Source organism: Saccopteryx bilineata, chromosome 3 (genome assembly GCF_036850765.1).
Source record: "Saccopteryx bilineata isolate mSacBil1 chromosome 3, mSacBil1_pri_phased_curated, whole genome shotgun sequence".
Classification (NCBI taxonomy): domain Eukaryota; kingdom Metazoa; phylum Chordata; class Mammalia; order Chiroptera; family Emballonuridae; genus Saccopteryx; species Saccopteryx bilineata.
Genome location: NC_089492.1, coordinates 302,622,776 through 302,641,038, shown reverse-complemented (window position 1 = coordinate 302,641,038; position 18,263 = coordinate 302,622,776).

Below are 18,263 nucleotides of genomic sequence, written 5' to 3'. Positions count from 1 at the left end.
TTTTTCTAAGGAGCTAAGGAGGGCACATTGATGAATTAAGGGAGTAGTTCCACCTTAGAAGTACAACATTTATTCATCTTCCCTTTCCCAGCTACTCATTGCTTTCTAAGTGTTAACCTAAAAATAAAAAGGCCTTTCAAAGCGAGAGGCAATAATCATTTATTTGAGCTCAATAGGAAGAGCTATTGATTTACCTGGGAAGCGCTGATTCAGACAGAAGCCCAAATGGTGTTTCAATTTGGAGACAAAGGCAATGGGTATTTATGAAAAAAGCAAGGGTCTCAATTATAACAATAGGAGGAAGAAATTTCTTTTTTTAGTTTTTACACGTGAAAATATCATTTAATTTTATTTTAGAAGTACATGATAGGCCCTGGCCAGTTGGCTCAGTGGTAGAGCGTTGGCCTGGCGTGCGGGGGACCCGGGTTCGATTCCCGGCCAGGGCACATAGGAGAAGCGCCCATTTGCTTCTCCACCCCCCCTCCTTCCTCTCTGTCTCTCTCTTCCCCTCCCGCAGCCAAGGCTCCATTGGAGCAAAGATGGCCCGGGCGCTGGGGATGGCTTCATGGCCTCTGCCCCAGACGCTAGAGTGGCTCTGCTCACGGCAGAGCGACGCCCCGGAGGGGCAGATCATCCCCCCCTGGTGGGCAGAGCGGCACCCCTGGTGGGCGTGCCGGGTGGATCCCGGTCGGGTGCATGTGGGAGTCTGTCTGACTGTCTCTCCCCGTTTCCAGCTTCAGAAAAAACAAACAAACAAAAAAACCCATGAAGTACATGATAGTTAATTGCATGGATGTCATAATTTATTTAATATTTTTGCAAAGTACTGTACCCCAGATGCTGAAAAGTACTGTACCTCACTTCTGCGGGTTTACGTAGAGACACCAGTCCAGATGAGTTTTGAAGGGTTTTATTAAAGGAGGAGATTTATTAAATATGCTGGCTGCAAATGGCTGACACAGGGCATTTGCAGACCCAAATTGTGTGTGCCAAATACATCTCAGGGGCTGGTTATATTCCCTTGATCATACAGGCTGGGGAGAGCATGACATCATGGCACAAGCTTACAACGTTTGTTTAGGGGATACACAAAAACATTAAGACTTTCAAGGTAACACAATCAAAGATATTTACAATCTTTCAGGGTTCATCTTCTCTCCTTTGCCTAGAGGTATGTTACTCTCAGGATTCCAGGAAGGGGGAGGAACTACAATCAATGCAAGGTGGTATGTAAATTCTGCCTCCTATTGAAAGAGAAGAAGTTTCTCAGTCAACCTTTATTTTAGTTTTGAAACTAAATGACCCATTGTCCTTGCAAGCCAGAAACTTCTACATTCTTCTCCCTCCCCTCCCCAGAAGAAGGATGGGACAGGAAAGCCTGACCTTTCCTCCTAAAATATCAATATTAATTTTGCAGCTTTTTGGTACCTTACTACAATGTATTATGGGACATTTAATTCCAAATTTGTACTATTGTATAAGGGTGCAAAACAGACATACTTGTATGTGTAGTGGAATAATCCATTGCATGGCCTTGGATGGGAACACAGACAACAAGAAAAGAATGTTTTGCTTGAAAATTGTTTTGTGACTTGAAGGTGGGTCACTGAAACAGGTCTGTGTGACTGAAGGCAGTTGCGGGCTTTTTCTCAGTAAAACATTCTCATAAGATTTCTGTACCTTCCAAGGTTATCCCTTGAGATAAAGAAAGGAATGTTGTGGCAGCCATAGAAGCAATAGCAATTAATGCCTTTTGATATTATGTTGTTATTAAACTATCATGCAGGTGTACTCCATGTATCTTTAAGTAAAAGTTACGCTTGATGTTATGCCAATTTCTCAGTAAACAAGCTTTTTGAAGTCTTGTGAATAAAAATAGGACACAGTGTGAACTCGAGGCCATTTGCCTGAGTGAGCGGTGGTCCTTTGCTAGTCCTTGATGATTTCATCTGCTGATCTCTCTCTCTCTCTCTGTGCCCCGGACTCATAACAACATGTATGTCTATTTAGAGTGCACATTTAGACTAAATTTAAATAGTAATTAGATGAACAATTAAAAGCATCTTAAATTTTTTTTGATAAATATCGCTAAAATGTCTTTCAGAAAGGTAGTATCAATTTGTGCTTCAAACAGCAATATATGAAATCTTTTTTGCCCACAACACGCCTGTCTAATAGGCAAAAGTATTTCATTAATTATACAAGTCATATTGCCTTGATTAGTTGCAAAGTTGAATAAACTTCTCTTATTTATTAAATCTAAAAATATGATTTTTTCAGAAGTTTCTTAGACATTTCCTATGCACACGAAAGATTAAAAAAAAAATAAGAAGGCAACTTGACTCAGGATGGAAAACACAAGACGCAGTGCACAGATGATATTTTTACGGTTCACCTGAAACCTACGTAATTTTATTAAACAATCACCCCAAGAATCCCCACCACCACCACCAACCCCAACGCATGCTGCCTCCCACCAACACCAATCCCAACACTCAATGCTCCCATGCACGCACCTCATTCATGCAACTCCGCAAAGCACAGTGTGGCCACGCATGCTCCTCACGCACAACGCTCTCACGCACGCGCCTCATACATTGCTCCTTACGCACGCCACCTCCCACGCATGCACCTCACAGACGCCTATCCCTAGCTCTCTCCTGGGGGCCAGAAGGCCAGGCAGTCCCGGAGCATGCGCAATAGGCCGGTAAGTCTTGTGCGTGTTGTGCGCGCCTTCTAGAATCTGTGCGCTCTCTCTGCGCACGCGCTGCCCCAGCGGCTGTTCTGGAAAAGGCCTGAAAGTGAGAGCCCCGCGTCGGGGAACTTGCGCCCCTCCTGTCTGGCGCTGCTCGCGGGCGTCCTCGTGAGGAAGCACAGCATCCTGCACCGGTGGGTGAGTGCCAGCGCCGTCACCAGCCGAACAAGTGTCCCTGCCATCACCCCTTTCTGCCCGAGAGGTCGGGCATTCTTGGATTTTGGGTGCTTTGGGTGTATTGACTGCAAGATAATACCGACTAGGTGTTTCGTCACCAGAAGAGATTCATTCTGGCAGAAGAAAGGGCTGTACCTCCGTGTACTGTCTGCCTGCGTGCAGCTGCGGAAGGATATTTATAGAAGTGAAATATTTCACAAGGTTGAATGTGGAATGCAAAGCTTTGTTATTTTAAAATCCTTATACAGTATATTGATTTGGTTTGTTGTTCCACTTATACATTGGTCGATTTTTGTGTGTGCCCTGACCCGGGATTTGAACCCACAAGCTTGGTGGATGGGGAGGAAGTTGTAACCAGCTGCGCGGTCAGGGCTGTAGGGCTTTGTTAGTTAACAGAGTTCTTCCTGTACCAGCCGTCCGTTGATGGGCATCTTAGCTATTGTGAATAATGCTGTGACAAACACAGTGCATATATTTCATCGAAATCCCGTTTTCATTTCCTTTTCCCCGGCAGTGGGGTTGCTGCATGGTAAGGTAATTCTATTTTTAATTTTTGAGGGACCCTCATATAAGGTTTTCCAAAGTGGTTCTGCCAATTTACATTCTCACTAACAGTGTACGAAGGTTTCCTGCTATCCACAGGCTTTCCAGGACCTGCTACCTCTTGTTCTGGTAATAGCCATTCCAACAGGTGTGAGGTGGCATCTCATTGTGTGTTTGTTTTTTTTTTCTGAAGCTGGAAACGGGGAGAGACAGTCAGACAGACGCCCGCATGCGCCCCACCGGGATCCACCCCGCACGCCCACCAGGAGGCGATGCTCTGCCCATCAGGGGGCGATGCTCTGCCCCTCCGGGGCGTCGCTCTGTCGCGACCAGAGCCACTCTAGCGCATGGGGCAGAGGCCAAGGAGCCATCCCCAGCGCCCGGGCCATCTTTGCTCCAATGGAGCCTCGGCTGCGGGAGGGGAAGAGAGAGACAGAGAGGAAGGAGAGGGGGAGGGGTGGAGAAGCAAATGGGCGCTTCTCCTGTGTGCCCTGGCCAGGAATCGAACCGGGACTTCTGCACGCCAGGCCGACGCTCTACCACTGAGCCAACCGGCCAGGGCCTCATTGTGGTTTTTTGATTTGCATTTGCCTGATTAGTGATGTTCAATATCTATGTGCTGACAGACCATTCTGATGTTTTCTTTGGAAAAAAAATCTGTAGGCCCTGGCCAGTTGGCTCAGTGGTAGAGCGTCGGCCTGGCGTGCGGAGGTCCCGGGTTCGATTCCCGGCCAGGGCACACAGTAGAAGCGCCCATCTGCTTCTCCACCCCTCCCCCTCTCCTTCCTCTCTGTCTCTCTCTTCCCCTCCCGCAGCCGAGGCTCCATTGGAGCAAAGATGGCCCGGGCGCTGGGGATGGCTCCTTGGCCTCTGCCCCAGGAGACAGAGCAACGCCCCCTGGTGGGCGTGCCGGGTGGATCCCGGTGGGGCGCATGCGGGAGTCTGTCTGACTGTCTCTCCCCATTTCCAGCTTCAGAAAAAAAAAATCTGTATTTAGTTCTCACTTTTTAATCGGGTTGTTTGTGTTGTTTTTGTTTTTGGTTGGTTGTTTGAATTCTAATTAGCTGTATGAGTTTTGTTTTTTTGTATTTTTCTGAAGTTGGAAACAGGGAGGCAGTCAGACAGGCTCCTGCATGGGCCCGACCGGAATCCACCTGGCATGCCCATCAGGGGGTGATGCTCTGCCCATCTGGGGCGTTGCTCTGTTGCAACCAGAGCCATTCTAGTGCCTGAGCCATCCTCAACGCCTGGGCCAACTTTTTGCTCCAGTGGAGCCTTGGCTGCGGGAGAGGAAGAGAGAGACTGAGAGGAAGGAGAGGGGGATGGGTGGAGAAGCAGATGGGTGCTTTTCCTGTGTGCCCTGGCCGGGAATCGAACCCGGGACTTCTGCACGCCAGACTGATGCTCTATCACTGAGCCAACTGGCCAGGGCTGAATTTTTTTTTAATATATTTGACTGTTAACCCCTTATCTGATCTTTTTATTTTGTTATTTGTTTTTTTCATGCAGAAGCTTTTGAGTTTGGTATAGTCCCATTTGTTGTCTTTTGCTTTTTTTTTTTTTTTTTTTACAGAGACAGAGAGAGAGTCAGAGAGAGGGATAGACAGGGACAGACAGACAGGAACAGAGAGAGATGAGAAGCATCAATCATTAGTTTTTCGTTGTGCATTTTGACACCTTAGTTGTTCATTGATTGCTTTCTCATATGTGCCTTGACCGCGGGGCTACAGCAGACCGAGTGACCCCTTGCTCGAGCCGGTGACCTTGCGTCCAAGCTGGTGAGCTTTGCTCAAACCAGATGAGCCCGCGCTCAAGCTGGAGACCTCGGGGTCTTGAACCTGGGTCCTCGGCATCCCAATCCAACATTCTATTCACTGCGCCACCGCCTGGTCAGGCTGTTGTGTTTTGCTTTGATTGTGCTTTTGGCATCATGTCCAAAAAATCATTGACAAGACCAATATCGACTAACTTCTTTTCTACATTTCCTTCTAGGAGTTTTATGATATCAGGTCTTAAATGCTTAAGTCTTTGATCCACATCTGATGTGGCAGCAACTCCCTTAGCCCCACCGCCTCCTCCAAGGTCCTGTCCACTCACCTCTGGATGTACAGATGGATGGATATCTTGGGGTGTCTTAGTGTGCTGTGCAGAGGTGCTTTTGTTTGGTTATGGATGTTTGATTTGTTGTAAGTTATACTGCTCACAAAAATTAGGGGATATTTCAAAATGAATATGAAGCTATAAAATATCCTCCAATTTTTGTGAGCAGAATAGTTGAAGGGAGAGAAAAAGGCATTGTTTACGCCAACATGATGTTGACATCAGTCTGGTTGTAAAAGATTTTTAAATTTTTTTATTTACTTAATTTATATTTGGAGAGAGAAGCAGACAGGCAAGTAAGAAGCATCAACTATGTAGTTGCTTCACTTTAGCTGTTTATTGACTGCTTCTCCTACATGCCTTGACCAGGGGGCTCAAGCCAAGCCAGGGACAACTTGCTCAAGCTAGTGACCTTGGGCTTCAAGCCACTGACCTTTGGACTCAACGCTCAAGCCAGACGAGCCCGCTCCCAAGTCTAGGAGCCCACATTTCTAGCCAGCAATCTGGAATTTCTTTTTTTTTCTTTTTTTTATTCAGTGAGAGGAGGGGAGGCAGAGACAGACTCCTGTATGCGCCCTGGCCAGGATCCACCTAGCAAGCCCACTAGGGGGCAATGTTATGTCCATCTGGGGCGTTGCTGCATTTCTCAACAACTGAGCTCTTCCAAGCGCCTGAGACAGAGGCCATGGAGCCATCCTAAGCGTCTGAGGCCAACTCCCTCCAATGGAGCCATGGCTACAGGAGGAGAAAAAAGAGAGCACAAGAGAGAGAAATGAGAGGGGGAAGGGTGGAGAAGCAGATGGTTGCTTCTCTTGTGTTCCCTGAGCGGGAATCAAACCAGGGACATCCATATGCTGGGCCAACGCTCAATCCACTGTGCCACCACTGGTTAAGCCGTATGCATATATTATGACTAAATAAGACAAAAACCCAAATTAAAATAAGCAAATATTTAATCAGATGCTCCAGTGAATATATATAAAAGGCCAAGAGCACATTGGAAGCTGCTCAGCATCATTAGCAATCAGGAAAATGCGAAGTAGAAGACACAGACTAGATAAATAGAAAAATGATCCTTGCCTGACCAGGCGGTGGCGCAGTGGATAGAGCGTTGGACTGGGATGCAGAGGACCCAGATTCGAGACCTCGAGATCACCAGCTTGAGCACAGGCTCATCTGGCTTGAGCAAAAAGCTCACCAGCTTGGACCCAAGGTCGCTGGCTTGAGCAAGGTGTTATTCAGTCTGCTGAAGGCCCAGGATCAAGGCACATATGAGAAAGCAATCAATGAATAAGGTGTAGCAACGAAAAACTGATGATTGATGCTTCTCATCTCTCTCCATTCCTGTTGTCTGTCCCTATCTATCCCTCTCTCTGACTCTCTCTCTGTCCCTGTAAAGACAAAAAAAAGATCCTCCAAGCATGTTCATACATGTATGGAAATTTGGTTTATGACTTGGATGGCATGCCGTATCAGTGGGGAAGTGGTAGACAGGTTAATGTTGTATAAAGTAATGATTTGTCAGATCAGTTGTCATACTCAATCCTGTCTTCTGCCCCAGGTGAGTAGTAGAGAAGAGGAAGCCATTGTCTCATCCTTGAATGGCTCTGAGTGGAATGAAAATGTAGGTCCACAGGAAACTGCTCGGGGTTAGTGATTCTAACTTGATCAAGTGCTCATCATCTCCCTGGGCAGGTGTAGGGCTTGTGGTAGAGAAGTACAGGCCTGAGATCAGGGAAGGGAGGAAGAGGAGAAATATTATTTCTTCTGGCCTCTAAATACAGGTTGTCCATAATAAATAAATAGATAAACACAGGTTGTCCATAATAAATAAATAGATAAATACAGGTTGTCCATAATAAATAAATAGATAAATACAGGTTGTCCATAATAAATAAATAAATAAAACACACAGGATCACTTTTCTATTTATCTAGTCTGTGTCTTCTACTTTGCATTTTCCTGATTGCTAATGATGCTGAGCAGCTTCCAATGTGCTCTTGGCCTTTTATATATATTCATTGGAGCATCTGATTAAATATTTGCTTATTTTAATTTGGGTTTTTTGTCTTATTTAGTCATAAGAATATATGCATACGGCCTAACCAGTGGTGGCACAGCAGAACACCACTTTACTCCTCGTTCTCCATCTCTAGGGATGTTGAAAAGGTATAGGAGTGTGTGTTTGTTTACACCATAATGGGGCTTCAACTGGTGTTTGAGAGATGGAAAGAGATGCTAAATGTTCTAAAATGAAACACACAGGTCCTACATAGCAAAGAAATATCCTAGCTGAAATACCGGTAGTGCCATCAGAAACATAGGAAGTTCCCGCAACTAAAGTGTTTAAATATCACTGGAACAGCCTGACCAGGCAGTGGCGCAGTGGATGGAGCGTCGACCTGGAAACACTGAGGTCACCAGTTTGAAACCTTGGGCTTGCCTGGTCAAGGCGCATGTGGGAGTTGATGCTTCCTGCTCCTCCCCCCTTTTCTCTCTCTCTCTCTCCTCTCTAAAATGAATAAATTAAAAAAAATTTTTTTTTTAAATAAATAAATATCACTGGAATAGTCCATGAAAAGGAGACATGCTCAGTTGTGTTACTTGGATCCACGTAGGGACTCCTCCTGGCTAAGCCAGGTTTCAACCAGGAAAGCCCCCACAGTAATCAGAAATAGGGCAGCAAGACCCAGTCGAATGAGTCTAATCTTGGTGTAAATTTCTGGAGGAAACCGAGAGAAGGGAGTGTTCAGCACTGCCCGTGGAGGAATAGCCTTCCTCCATTCTCCAGTGGTTCTAAGCTCTGACTCTCCTGAAGGCAAAAGCCCACTTGCATTCATTCCCTGGTCAGTGAGTAGCTGAAGCTGCGGGGGTGAGTAATCAGAGAACAGGAACTGAGAAGAACCTGGACCTGAAATGCACTCTGTCCCATTGCCTCTACAATGGTGATTTCTTAACATTCCTAATCAGCTAAAAAATATAGTGTACATGTAAGACTAAAACATTACTAACCAGTGTAACCCCAATAAGTTAATTTTTTTGTGTGTGTGACAGACAGTGAGAGGGACAGATAGGGACAGGAAGGGAGAGAGATGAAAAGCGAAGCATCAATGCATCAATTTCATCCTTGCGGCACCTTAGTTGTTCATTCATTGCTTTCTCATATGTGCCTTGACCAGGGGGCTACAGCAGAGTGAGTGACCCCTTGCTCGAGCCAGCGACCTTAGGCTTAAGCTGGTGAGCTGTGTTCAGACCCAGTGAGTCCACACTCAAGCCAGAGACCTTGGGTTCAAGCTGGTGAGCTTTGCTCAAACCAGATGAACCTGCGCTCAAGCCAGCGACCTCGGGGTTTTGAATCTGAGTCCTCTGCGTCCCAGTCCGATGCTCTATCCACTGTGCTACTGCCTGGTTAGGCCAGTTTAATTTTTTAAAAAGACTAAAACAGTGGGTTACATTGCGACAGAGTAGGAATAAGGCAGCTTAAAAATGGGAGAGCCCTGGCCGGTGGCTTTGTTGTTAAAGTGTCATCCTGATGTGCAGAGGTTGCCAGTTTGAACTTGGGTCGGGGCACATAAAGGAGTAGATAGATGTCCTTGTCTTTCTCTCTCTCCCTTCCTCTGTTGCTAAAATCAATAAATAAAAGTGGGGTTTTTTTGTAATGGGAGAAGAATAGATATGGAAAGAGGAAAAAAAAATTAAGTGCTGTTATTGTATAGCAAGAAACAGCCTTTAAAGGATATTAAAAAAACTAATAAACCAGATTTTAAAAAGTAAAATAAACTATAGATATTTATAAAAGTATAAGGATAGCCACTAGGACAAAAATAAGAACCTTCATGAAAACTAAACAATATTTTAAAGTATAATAACAAAAATATTTATCTTACAGTAAAAGAAACAATTATAATTAGGAAATATGATGATATCAGGTATATCAATACATGTCTACAAAGTATAGTTGTAAAATATATTTATAAATCATCATAGATGGCATCACATATAAGAATATATGTAAATGGGCTTAACTTGCTGCTGTTAATGTGTATCAATTTGATATACATAATGATTCAGAAAAATTAAAAATAAAGAGAAGGGCAAAAATGTAACAGGAAAATGGACACAAAAAGAGACCAGATATAGTGATTCTGATATCAAAGTAGAATTAGAGCCCTAAGGGATTAAGTGTAACAAGGAGCACACTTTCAATGCAGACATGTCTCCTGTTGGTGCATTTTTTCTAGAGTCCTGGCTGATACCACTGCAGTGATACAACAGTACCTATGTGCCAGGTTATTCATTATGGCACTATGTTTGATTTAAAATATTGGAAGAAATTTAAATGCCCAGCTCCACAGCCCCGCTCTTAGTCACACCCTTGCCAGTAAGTGGCACCCAGCTTCTAACTGAGCACGCAAAGTGAGAGGGCTCACTCCCTTCCGCCTCCAAGGGCAACCCGTTCCCACTAGGACAGGTCCAGTTACTGGAAAGCTCTTCCATGTTTCCCAGATACTCATCTGGCTTGAGGGGTCTAGTGTGATGGTCTTTATCTCCACCTAGGACTTAAGATGCACAGGATTAGGACACAGAGTAGATGACCGTAGTTTACAAAGCCTACTTCCAATTCTGAACTCGATGGGCTGACATGAAGACCCCTTTAAAAAAAAAAAAGAGGATACCATCTTATTCAGCTGCTCAGGAACTTTCCCTGCTTTCTTTCTGGGGATTTGGGTTCTAATTTTTGTGATAATTATAGGAAAGAGGTAAATGACAAGCAAAGGGAGATGGAAAGCAGGAGAAAGAGGAGAGAGGAGGAGGGCGGTGGTACCGGTGGAGGATGGCAGGAGGAGCAGCTGCTGAGCAGGAAAGGAAGACGGCTGGAGGACTGTGGTCGCGCCTGCAGGAGGGACATCCCTCTTCCCCTTCTCATTCATACGTGTGATATAAACGGGAGAAGAGAGATGAGGTTACTTGCTAATCGTACATTGTGGTGAGTGGCTTCATACAGTGTGGCCGGTGCCACATGTCCCAGAAAGCAGAGACCGTGTGCAAGGCCACCCTTGTGTCTTCCCTTGTGTACATAAGGGTCACTTCTGATGTGTTTCTCCCACTCATGCTCTCTCAAATCCTAATAATTCTCCCACTCCTCATACCGAGAATGTGACTGTTTTTGACTCAGAGACTTCTGTAGAAACATCACACTTAAACACATGAATGTCCACCTGCTGACCAAGTACCTGACCTCTGTACAAGAGACCAAGGCCCTGCAATCCATACCGACCGAGCCCCTGAAGCCCATACAAAACCAGCTCTCTGATCTCTTGTATGGAACAAGTCCCTAATTTCTGTGCAGACCAAGTCCCTGATAGCTGTACACACTTAGTACCTGGTCTCTGTACAGCGTCCCAATACCTGAACAAACCAATTCCCTGATCTCTGTGCAGAACAAGTCTGTTAGCTCTGCACAGACCATTCCCCACTCCCCACACAGACTGAGTCCCTGATCTCTGTACAGAACAAGTCCCTGATCTCTGTACAGACCATTCCCCGCTCCCCACACAGACTGAGTCCCTGATCTCTGTACAGACCATTCCCCGCTCCCCACACAGACTGAGTCCCTGATCTCTGTACAGACCATTCCCCGCTCCCCACACAGACTGAGTCCCTGATCTCTGTACAGACCATTCCCCGCTCCCCACACAGACTGAGTCCCTGATCTCTGTACAGACCATTCCCCGCTCCCCACACAGACTGAGTCCCTGATCTCTGTACAGAACAAGTCTGATTGCTATACAGATGTCCCTGATCCCCAAACAAACCAAGTTCCTGATCTCTGTACAGATTGAATTTCTGACTTCTGAACAGATCAAGTCGTTGATCTCTGTACATGCCAAGTACTAATCCCTGTTCTGACCAAATACCTAATCTCTGTACAAGACTCAGTCCCTGATTCTATACAGTCCAAGTCCATGGTCTCTGTACAAAATCAAGTCTCTTATTTCTGTACAAGGGCAAGCCTATGATCTCTTTACAGACTAAGTTCTTGATCTTTGGACAGACCATGTCCCCCGATCCTTGTATAAGACCAAGTCCCTGATCCCTCTAAGGACTCGTCCCTAATCACTACACAATGGCAAGTTCCTGATTGGTGTACCGACTGAGTTCCTGAACTCTGTACGTGTATAGACCAAGCCCCTGTTCTCTGTAGAAGAGTCCTTCCTTTACAGATGGAATCTCTGATCCCTTTATCTCTATAGAGAATGATTTCCTGATCTGTATATAAGACCAAACCCCTGGCGTCTGTACAGACCAAACTTCCAAATCTCTGTACAAGAGCAAGTCCCTGATGTCTGTACAGAGCAAATCTGTGATGCATGTGCAGACTCTCATCTCTGTATCTACCAGTTTCCTGATCTCTGTGCAGACCGAATCCTTGATGCTTATAAGGACCAAGTACTACCACGTCTCTGATTCTGTACAGACCGAGTCCTTGGTCTTTGTACAAGAGCATCTTCCTGATGTCTGCACAGACTAAATCTCTGATGCATATGCAGACCAGTCCCCTACTCCTTGTGCAGATTGAGTCTGAGCTTTATATACACCAGTTTCCTGAGTGCTTTATAGACCAAGTTGCTGAACTCTGTGTAAGACCGTGTCCCTGAATCTTGGACAGGCCAAGTCCCTGATGTCTGTACCCACTATTCCCTGATCCCTGTACAAACTGAGTCCCTGATCTCCATATAGACCAAGTTACTGATGTGTCAGACCGTGTCCTTGTTCCTTATACAAAACCAAGTCTCTAATCTCTGTACAATAGCAAGTCCTGATCCCTGTGTAAGACCAAGTCCCTGATATCTATACAAACCATGTCTCCAATCTCTGTACCTAATGCTTCCTTGATCTTTGTACAGACAATGTCCCTAATCTTTGTACAAGAATGGGGGCTTGATCCTGGAAAAGAGCAAGTTTCTAATCTCTGTAGAGACTGTTCCTGAACTTTTTATGGACCAGGTCCTTCTCCTCTGTACAGACCAAGTTCCTGATCCTTCTATAGATCATGTCCTTAATATCTGTGTAAGAACAAGTGCCTGATTTCTGTACAGACTGAGTTTTTGAATTGTATAAACCAAATCCCTTATCTGGATACAGGGAAGTCCCTGATGATTTGTATAAGAGTAATTTCCCAATCCTTTTACAGGAGTGCCTGATTCCTCTATAGTTCAAGTCCGTTACCTCTGTTCAAGAACAAGTCTCTGATGGTTCGCTGATCTCTGCACAGTATTTGCAGGTATATTTTCCCAGAATCTTGCTGCTCCAAGTTGGTGTGGAGGACCCCAGCCATTCTTCCTGAATAATCAAGGGGCATTGTGGACTTCACTGGCTGGCTGGGTTACTCAAAAGGGCTTGGGGAGTGTCCCTGGAAGGAAGCAGAGCCCAGGGCTGGATTTGAGGCAGTCATCTGTTCTCAGGAAGTTCTTTGATGAGCGGTCACCTCACATCTGTGAGAATGGCCACCATCAGGACAAGGTGTAAGTCATGTTGGTGAGGATGTGGAGAAAAGGGATTCTGTGTGCGCCATCCATGTTTTCACAAATGGCAGTATTTAATCTCTTCTTATGGCTGAGTAGTATTCCATTGTATATATGTTCTTGCTAGTGAGTTGTAAGAATATGTATAATCTGGGTACAAGTCTATTAACAGACATGTTTTGCAGATATTTACCCACATTTATGACTGGCATTTTCACATATTTTTAGGGGTTTATTTTCCATTGATTTGAGAGAGAGAGAGAGAGGCATCAACTTGTTCCACTCAATTATATTTAGTTGTGTGCTCATTAGTTGCTTCTCTTATGTGCCCTGACTGGGGATTATACCCGCGACCTTGGTGCGCTAGGATGACACTTAATCCACTGAGCCACCTGGCCAGGGTGCCTTTTCATTTTTTAACACCGTTTATTGTTGTTGTTTTTTAACTGAGAGGTGGGGAGGCAGAGAGACCGACTCCTGCGTGCACCCTGACCCAGGATCTACCTGGCAAGCCCCCTAAGGGGCGATGCTCTGCCCATCTGGGATGCTGCTCCATTGCTCAGCATTCCAGCACCCGAGGCAAGGCCATGGTGCCATCCTCAGAGGCCCCAAAGAGCCATAGCTGTGGAAGGGGGAGAGAAAAAGAAGAGAGAATGGGGAGGGAAAGCGGTGGAGAAGCAGATGGTTGCTTCTTCTGTGCCTTGACCTGGAATCGAACCTGGGACTTCCACATGCCTGTCTGACGCTCTATCTCTGAGTCAGCTGGCCAGGGCCTTACTTTTTAAAAGGCAAAGTTTTAAATTTTGGTGAAGCCTGTAAATGATGGAAGTTTTTCTGTTATGATTAGAGTTTTTATATTCTGTCTAGGACATCTTTGCCAACCCTAAGGTCACATAGATGCTGTGCTTTTGTCTTTTGTAAGTATAATTTTACACCTTCCATTTCAAGTTAATTTCTGTAAGTGGTTTCAGCTGAGAGCCAAGGTTGATTTTTTTTTTTTTTTTAGCATACAGATAGCCAGTTGTTACTATATCATTTTTTGAAAGGATTATTCTTTTTCCACTGGATTATTGTGACACTTTTGTCTAAAAATCCATTTGCCATAGATGGATGAGTTGACTTCTGAACTCCCTGTGCTGTTCCATTGATCTATGTGTCTTATCTTTATACCTATACTACACTATATTGATTATTGTAGTTGGTTTTTGTTTGTTTTATGTTGTGTGTGTGTGTGTGTGTGTGTGACAGAGATAGACAGAGGACAGATAGGGACAGACAGGAAGGGAGAGAGTTGAGAAGCATCAGTTCTTCATTGCGGTACCTTACTTGTTCATTGATTGCTTTCTCATATGTGCCTTGACCAGGGGGCTACCAAGTAACCCCTTGCTCAAGCCAGCGACCTTGGGTTCAAGCTGGTGAGCCTTGCTCAAACCAGATGAGCCCGCGCTCAAGCTGGCGACCTCGGGGCCTCGAACCTGGGTCCTCTGCGTCCCAGTCCGATGTTCTATCCACTGCACCACCGCCTGGTCAGACTGATTATTGTAGTTTTAAATTCATCTTGAAAACAAAGGGTTTTGGTTTATCAGATTTTTAAATCATTCTGGCCATTCTAGATCCCTTAAATTGCCATGTATACTGTGGAATCAATTTGTCAGTTCCTACCAGAATATTGATTAGACTTGTATACGACTCTGTAGATCAATTTGGGGAAAATGTACATCCTAGTGATATTGAGTGTTCTGACCTAGGAGCAGTTTATCTCTTTATTTACTTAGATCTTCTCTAATTTATCTCATCAGTGTATTTCTGTTTTCACTGTATAGTTCTGGCATATGTCTACTAAATTTTACCCTTAAAGTCTTTCATGGTCATTGATGCTATGTAAACAATGTTGCTTTCTGAAGTATCATTTTCAGTGGTTCACTGAGTACATATAAAACACAATTAATTTTTTAAACTTGTTGCTATATCCTGCTACCTTGCCAAGTCCAGATGTTATTTCTTGTAACCTTTTGGAGATTCCTTAGGAATAGGACAGCACATGAGTTTTTACAGTCACACCCATCTCTATTCTGGTACTATTCTACAACCCTGGCACCGTTGATACGGTTTTTTGTTTTGTTTTTTTTTTTTACAGAGACAGAGAGTGAGTCAGAGAGAGGGATAGACAGGGACAGACAGGAACGGAGAGAGATGAGAAGCATCAATCATTAGTTTTTCATTGTGCGTTGCAACACCTTAGTTGTTCATTGATTAGGCAATCATATGTGCCTTGACCACGGGCCTTCAGCAGACTGAGTAGCCCCTTGTTGGAGCCAGCGACCTTGGGTCCAAGCTGATGGGCTTTTGCTCAAACCAGATGAGCCCGTGCTCAAGCTGGTGACCTTGGGGTCTTGAACCTGGGTCCTCTGCATCCCAGTCCAACGCTCTTTCCACTGCGCCACCACTTGGTCAGGCGATACGCTATTTTTTATATTGTTCATCATCTTTTCTGTGAGAAAGGACAGTTTCACTTCCCTTTCTCATCTATATTCCTTTTTTATTGCCTACTTGCTTAGCTGGAATATCTAGAACATTGTTGAAGAAAGCAGTGAGGATGAATATATCCTTGCCCCTACCTGACCTGAGGGTGAGAGCATTCAGTCTTTTGCCATTAAATGTGATATGACTGGTAGGTTTTCATAGATTCCCTGGGTAAGTTTGAGAACATTTCTTTCCTTTTTTTTTAATTAAAAAAATTTTTTTCTTAAGTGAGAAGCAAGGAGGCAGAGAGATAGATTCCCGCATACGCCCTACCAGGATCTACCTGGCAAGCCCACTAGGGTGTGATGCCCTGCCCATCTGGGGCTGTTGCTCTGTTGCTTGGCAACAGAGCTATTTTAGCACCTAAGGCGAGGCCATGGAGCCATCCTCAGTGCCCAGTGCCAACTTGCTTTAACCAAGCCATGGCTGCGGGAGAGGGAAAGAGAGAGAGAGAGAGAGAGAGAGAGAGAGAGAGAGAGGATCATTGGAGAGGTGGAGAAGCAGATGGTTGCTTCTCCTGTATGCCTAGACCAGGAATCGAACCTGGGACATCCACATGTTGGGCTGATGCTCTACTGCTGAGCCAACCAGCCAGGACTGAGAACATTCCTTTCTATTCCTGGGCTGTAGAAACCATACACTTTTAAAAAATGAAATCCAAATGAATTAAAGATTTAAATGTAAGATGTAAAATTTTGAAACCTTTGGGGAGAAAACAAGACAAAATGTACAGGATCCCAGGGCTTGGAGAAGAGTTCTTATGCATAACAGCAAAGCATGACCCATAAAAGAAAAACCTCTCAAGTTAGATTTAATCAAAATTAATGACTATTTTTGCAGAAGACTGTGAAGAGGATGAAAAGGGACGTCTATCTATAAGTAACTCAAATATCAACGGTAAAATCTTTTTAAATGAAGAATTATTTTGCCTGACCAGGAGGTAGCACAGTGGATAGAGTGTTGGCCTGGGATATCTGAGGACCCAGGTTCGAAACCCCGAGCTCTCTGGCTTGAGCATGGGATCATGGACATGATCCCATGGTCACTGGCTTGAGCCCAAAGGTTGCTGGCTTGATGTTCAAGGTCGCTAGCTTTAGTCCAACGTCACTGGCTTGAGCAAGGGGTCACTTGCTCTGCTGGAGCCCCCCCCCCCCGTCAAGGTACATATGAGAGAGCAATCAATCAACGACTAAGGTGCTGCAACAAAGAATTGATGCTTCTCATCTCTCTCCCTTCCTGTCTGTCTGTCCCTATCTGTCCCTCTTTCTCTCTCTCTTGCTTAAAAAAAATTTTTTTGTTTAATGAGTGCAGAGTTTTGATTTCACAAGACAGAATTTGGGAGATAGGTAGTGGTAATTTTTGCACAATATGAATATACTTAATACCACTGAACCATATGTTTAAAAATGGTTAAGGTAGTAATTTTATGTTAGGTGTATTTTACCACAAGAAAATTATTGAAAAAAATTATGTAATAGGCAAAAGCCAGTCATTTCACCAAAGAGATAACATGATGAGAAATAAGGATGTAAACCTGTGTTCAACATCATTGGCCATTAGAGAAGTGCCAGTTAAGATAGACAACTAGACAATATAAACACATCAGTAAGAAAATTAAGGATAACCATAGTGTCAAATGGTGACAAAGATGCAGAGAAAATGGATCTCTTATACGTTCATTCTGGAAATTTAAAGGATATAGCTACTCTGCAAAATACTTTGGTCATTTTTTATGAAATTAAATGTACATTTACCCTATGACCCAGAAATATCAATCCTGGTCATTTATCCACAGAAATGAAATTTTACATCTGCAAAAAATTCTGTGCATAGATTTCATGTCAGCTTTATTGCAATGGCCAAAAACAGGATAACTCCAAAATGTTGCTCCACAGCTCAGTGAGGTTATTTACACCATGGAACAGTACTCAGGAATAAACATAACAGACTATAGACACATACAACCACTTGAATAGATCTCATGGATATTTGACTTAGTAAAAAACAAACACACACCCATTCTCAAAATCTGTCACGCTTTGGTTGTATAAATCAAACAAAAAGCTCACATGCTACCTGACTCCATTAGCATAACAATCAAGGTGACAAAATTACGGAGATGGAGAACAAACCCGTGGTTGCCAGGGTCGAGGGTGGTGTGGGGAAGAGAGGTGGATGTAACTGTAAAGGGACGGATGGCAGAGGAACATCTTCATGGTGGTGGACTGGATCAGGATGTGGACTGGGTTGGTGGCTACACGCATCTGAACAGGTCGTAAAATGACATAGATCTGTGCCTACACATTGTGCCCATGTCAACCTCTTCCTTTTGATATTCTGATGGATGAATAATGAAACCATCAGGAGGAACTGAATGAAGAAGTCTGTACTATTTTCGCAACTTCCTGTGAATCTATAGTGATTTCAAAATAAAAACATTAAAAGTGGGATCTGAATGAAGAGCAATGTCTGAAGGAGACGCAGACAGTCGCACATTAAGGAGTTGGAGCAAGCACGGCTGACGCTGTTCAATGTGAGGACAAGCTGGAGACTGAGTAAGAGGTGTTGGTAGACTGAGCAACAGCTATCTCTCTGATGGATCGCTCCCATCTGGTCTGTAAGTGCGGACTTCTGTTCAT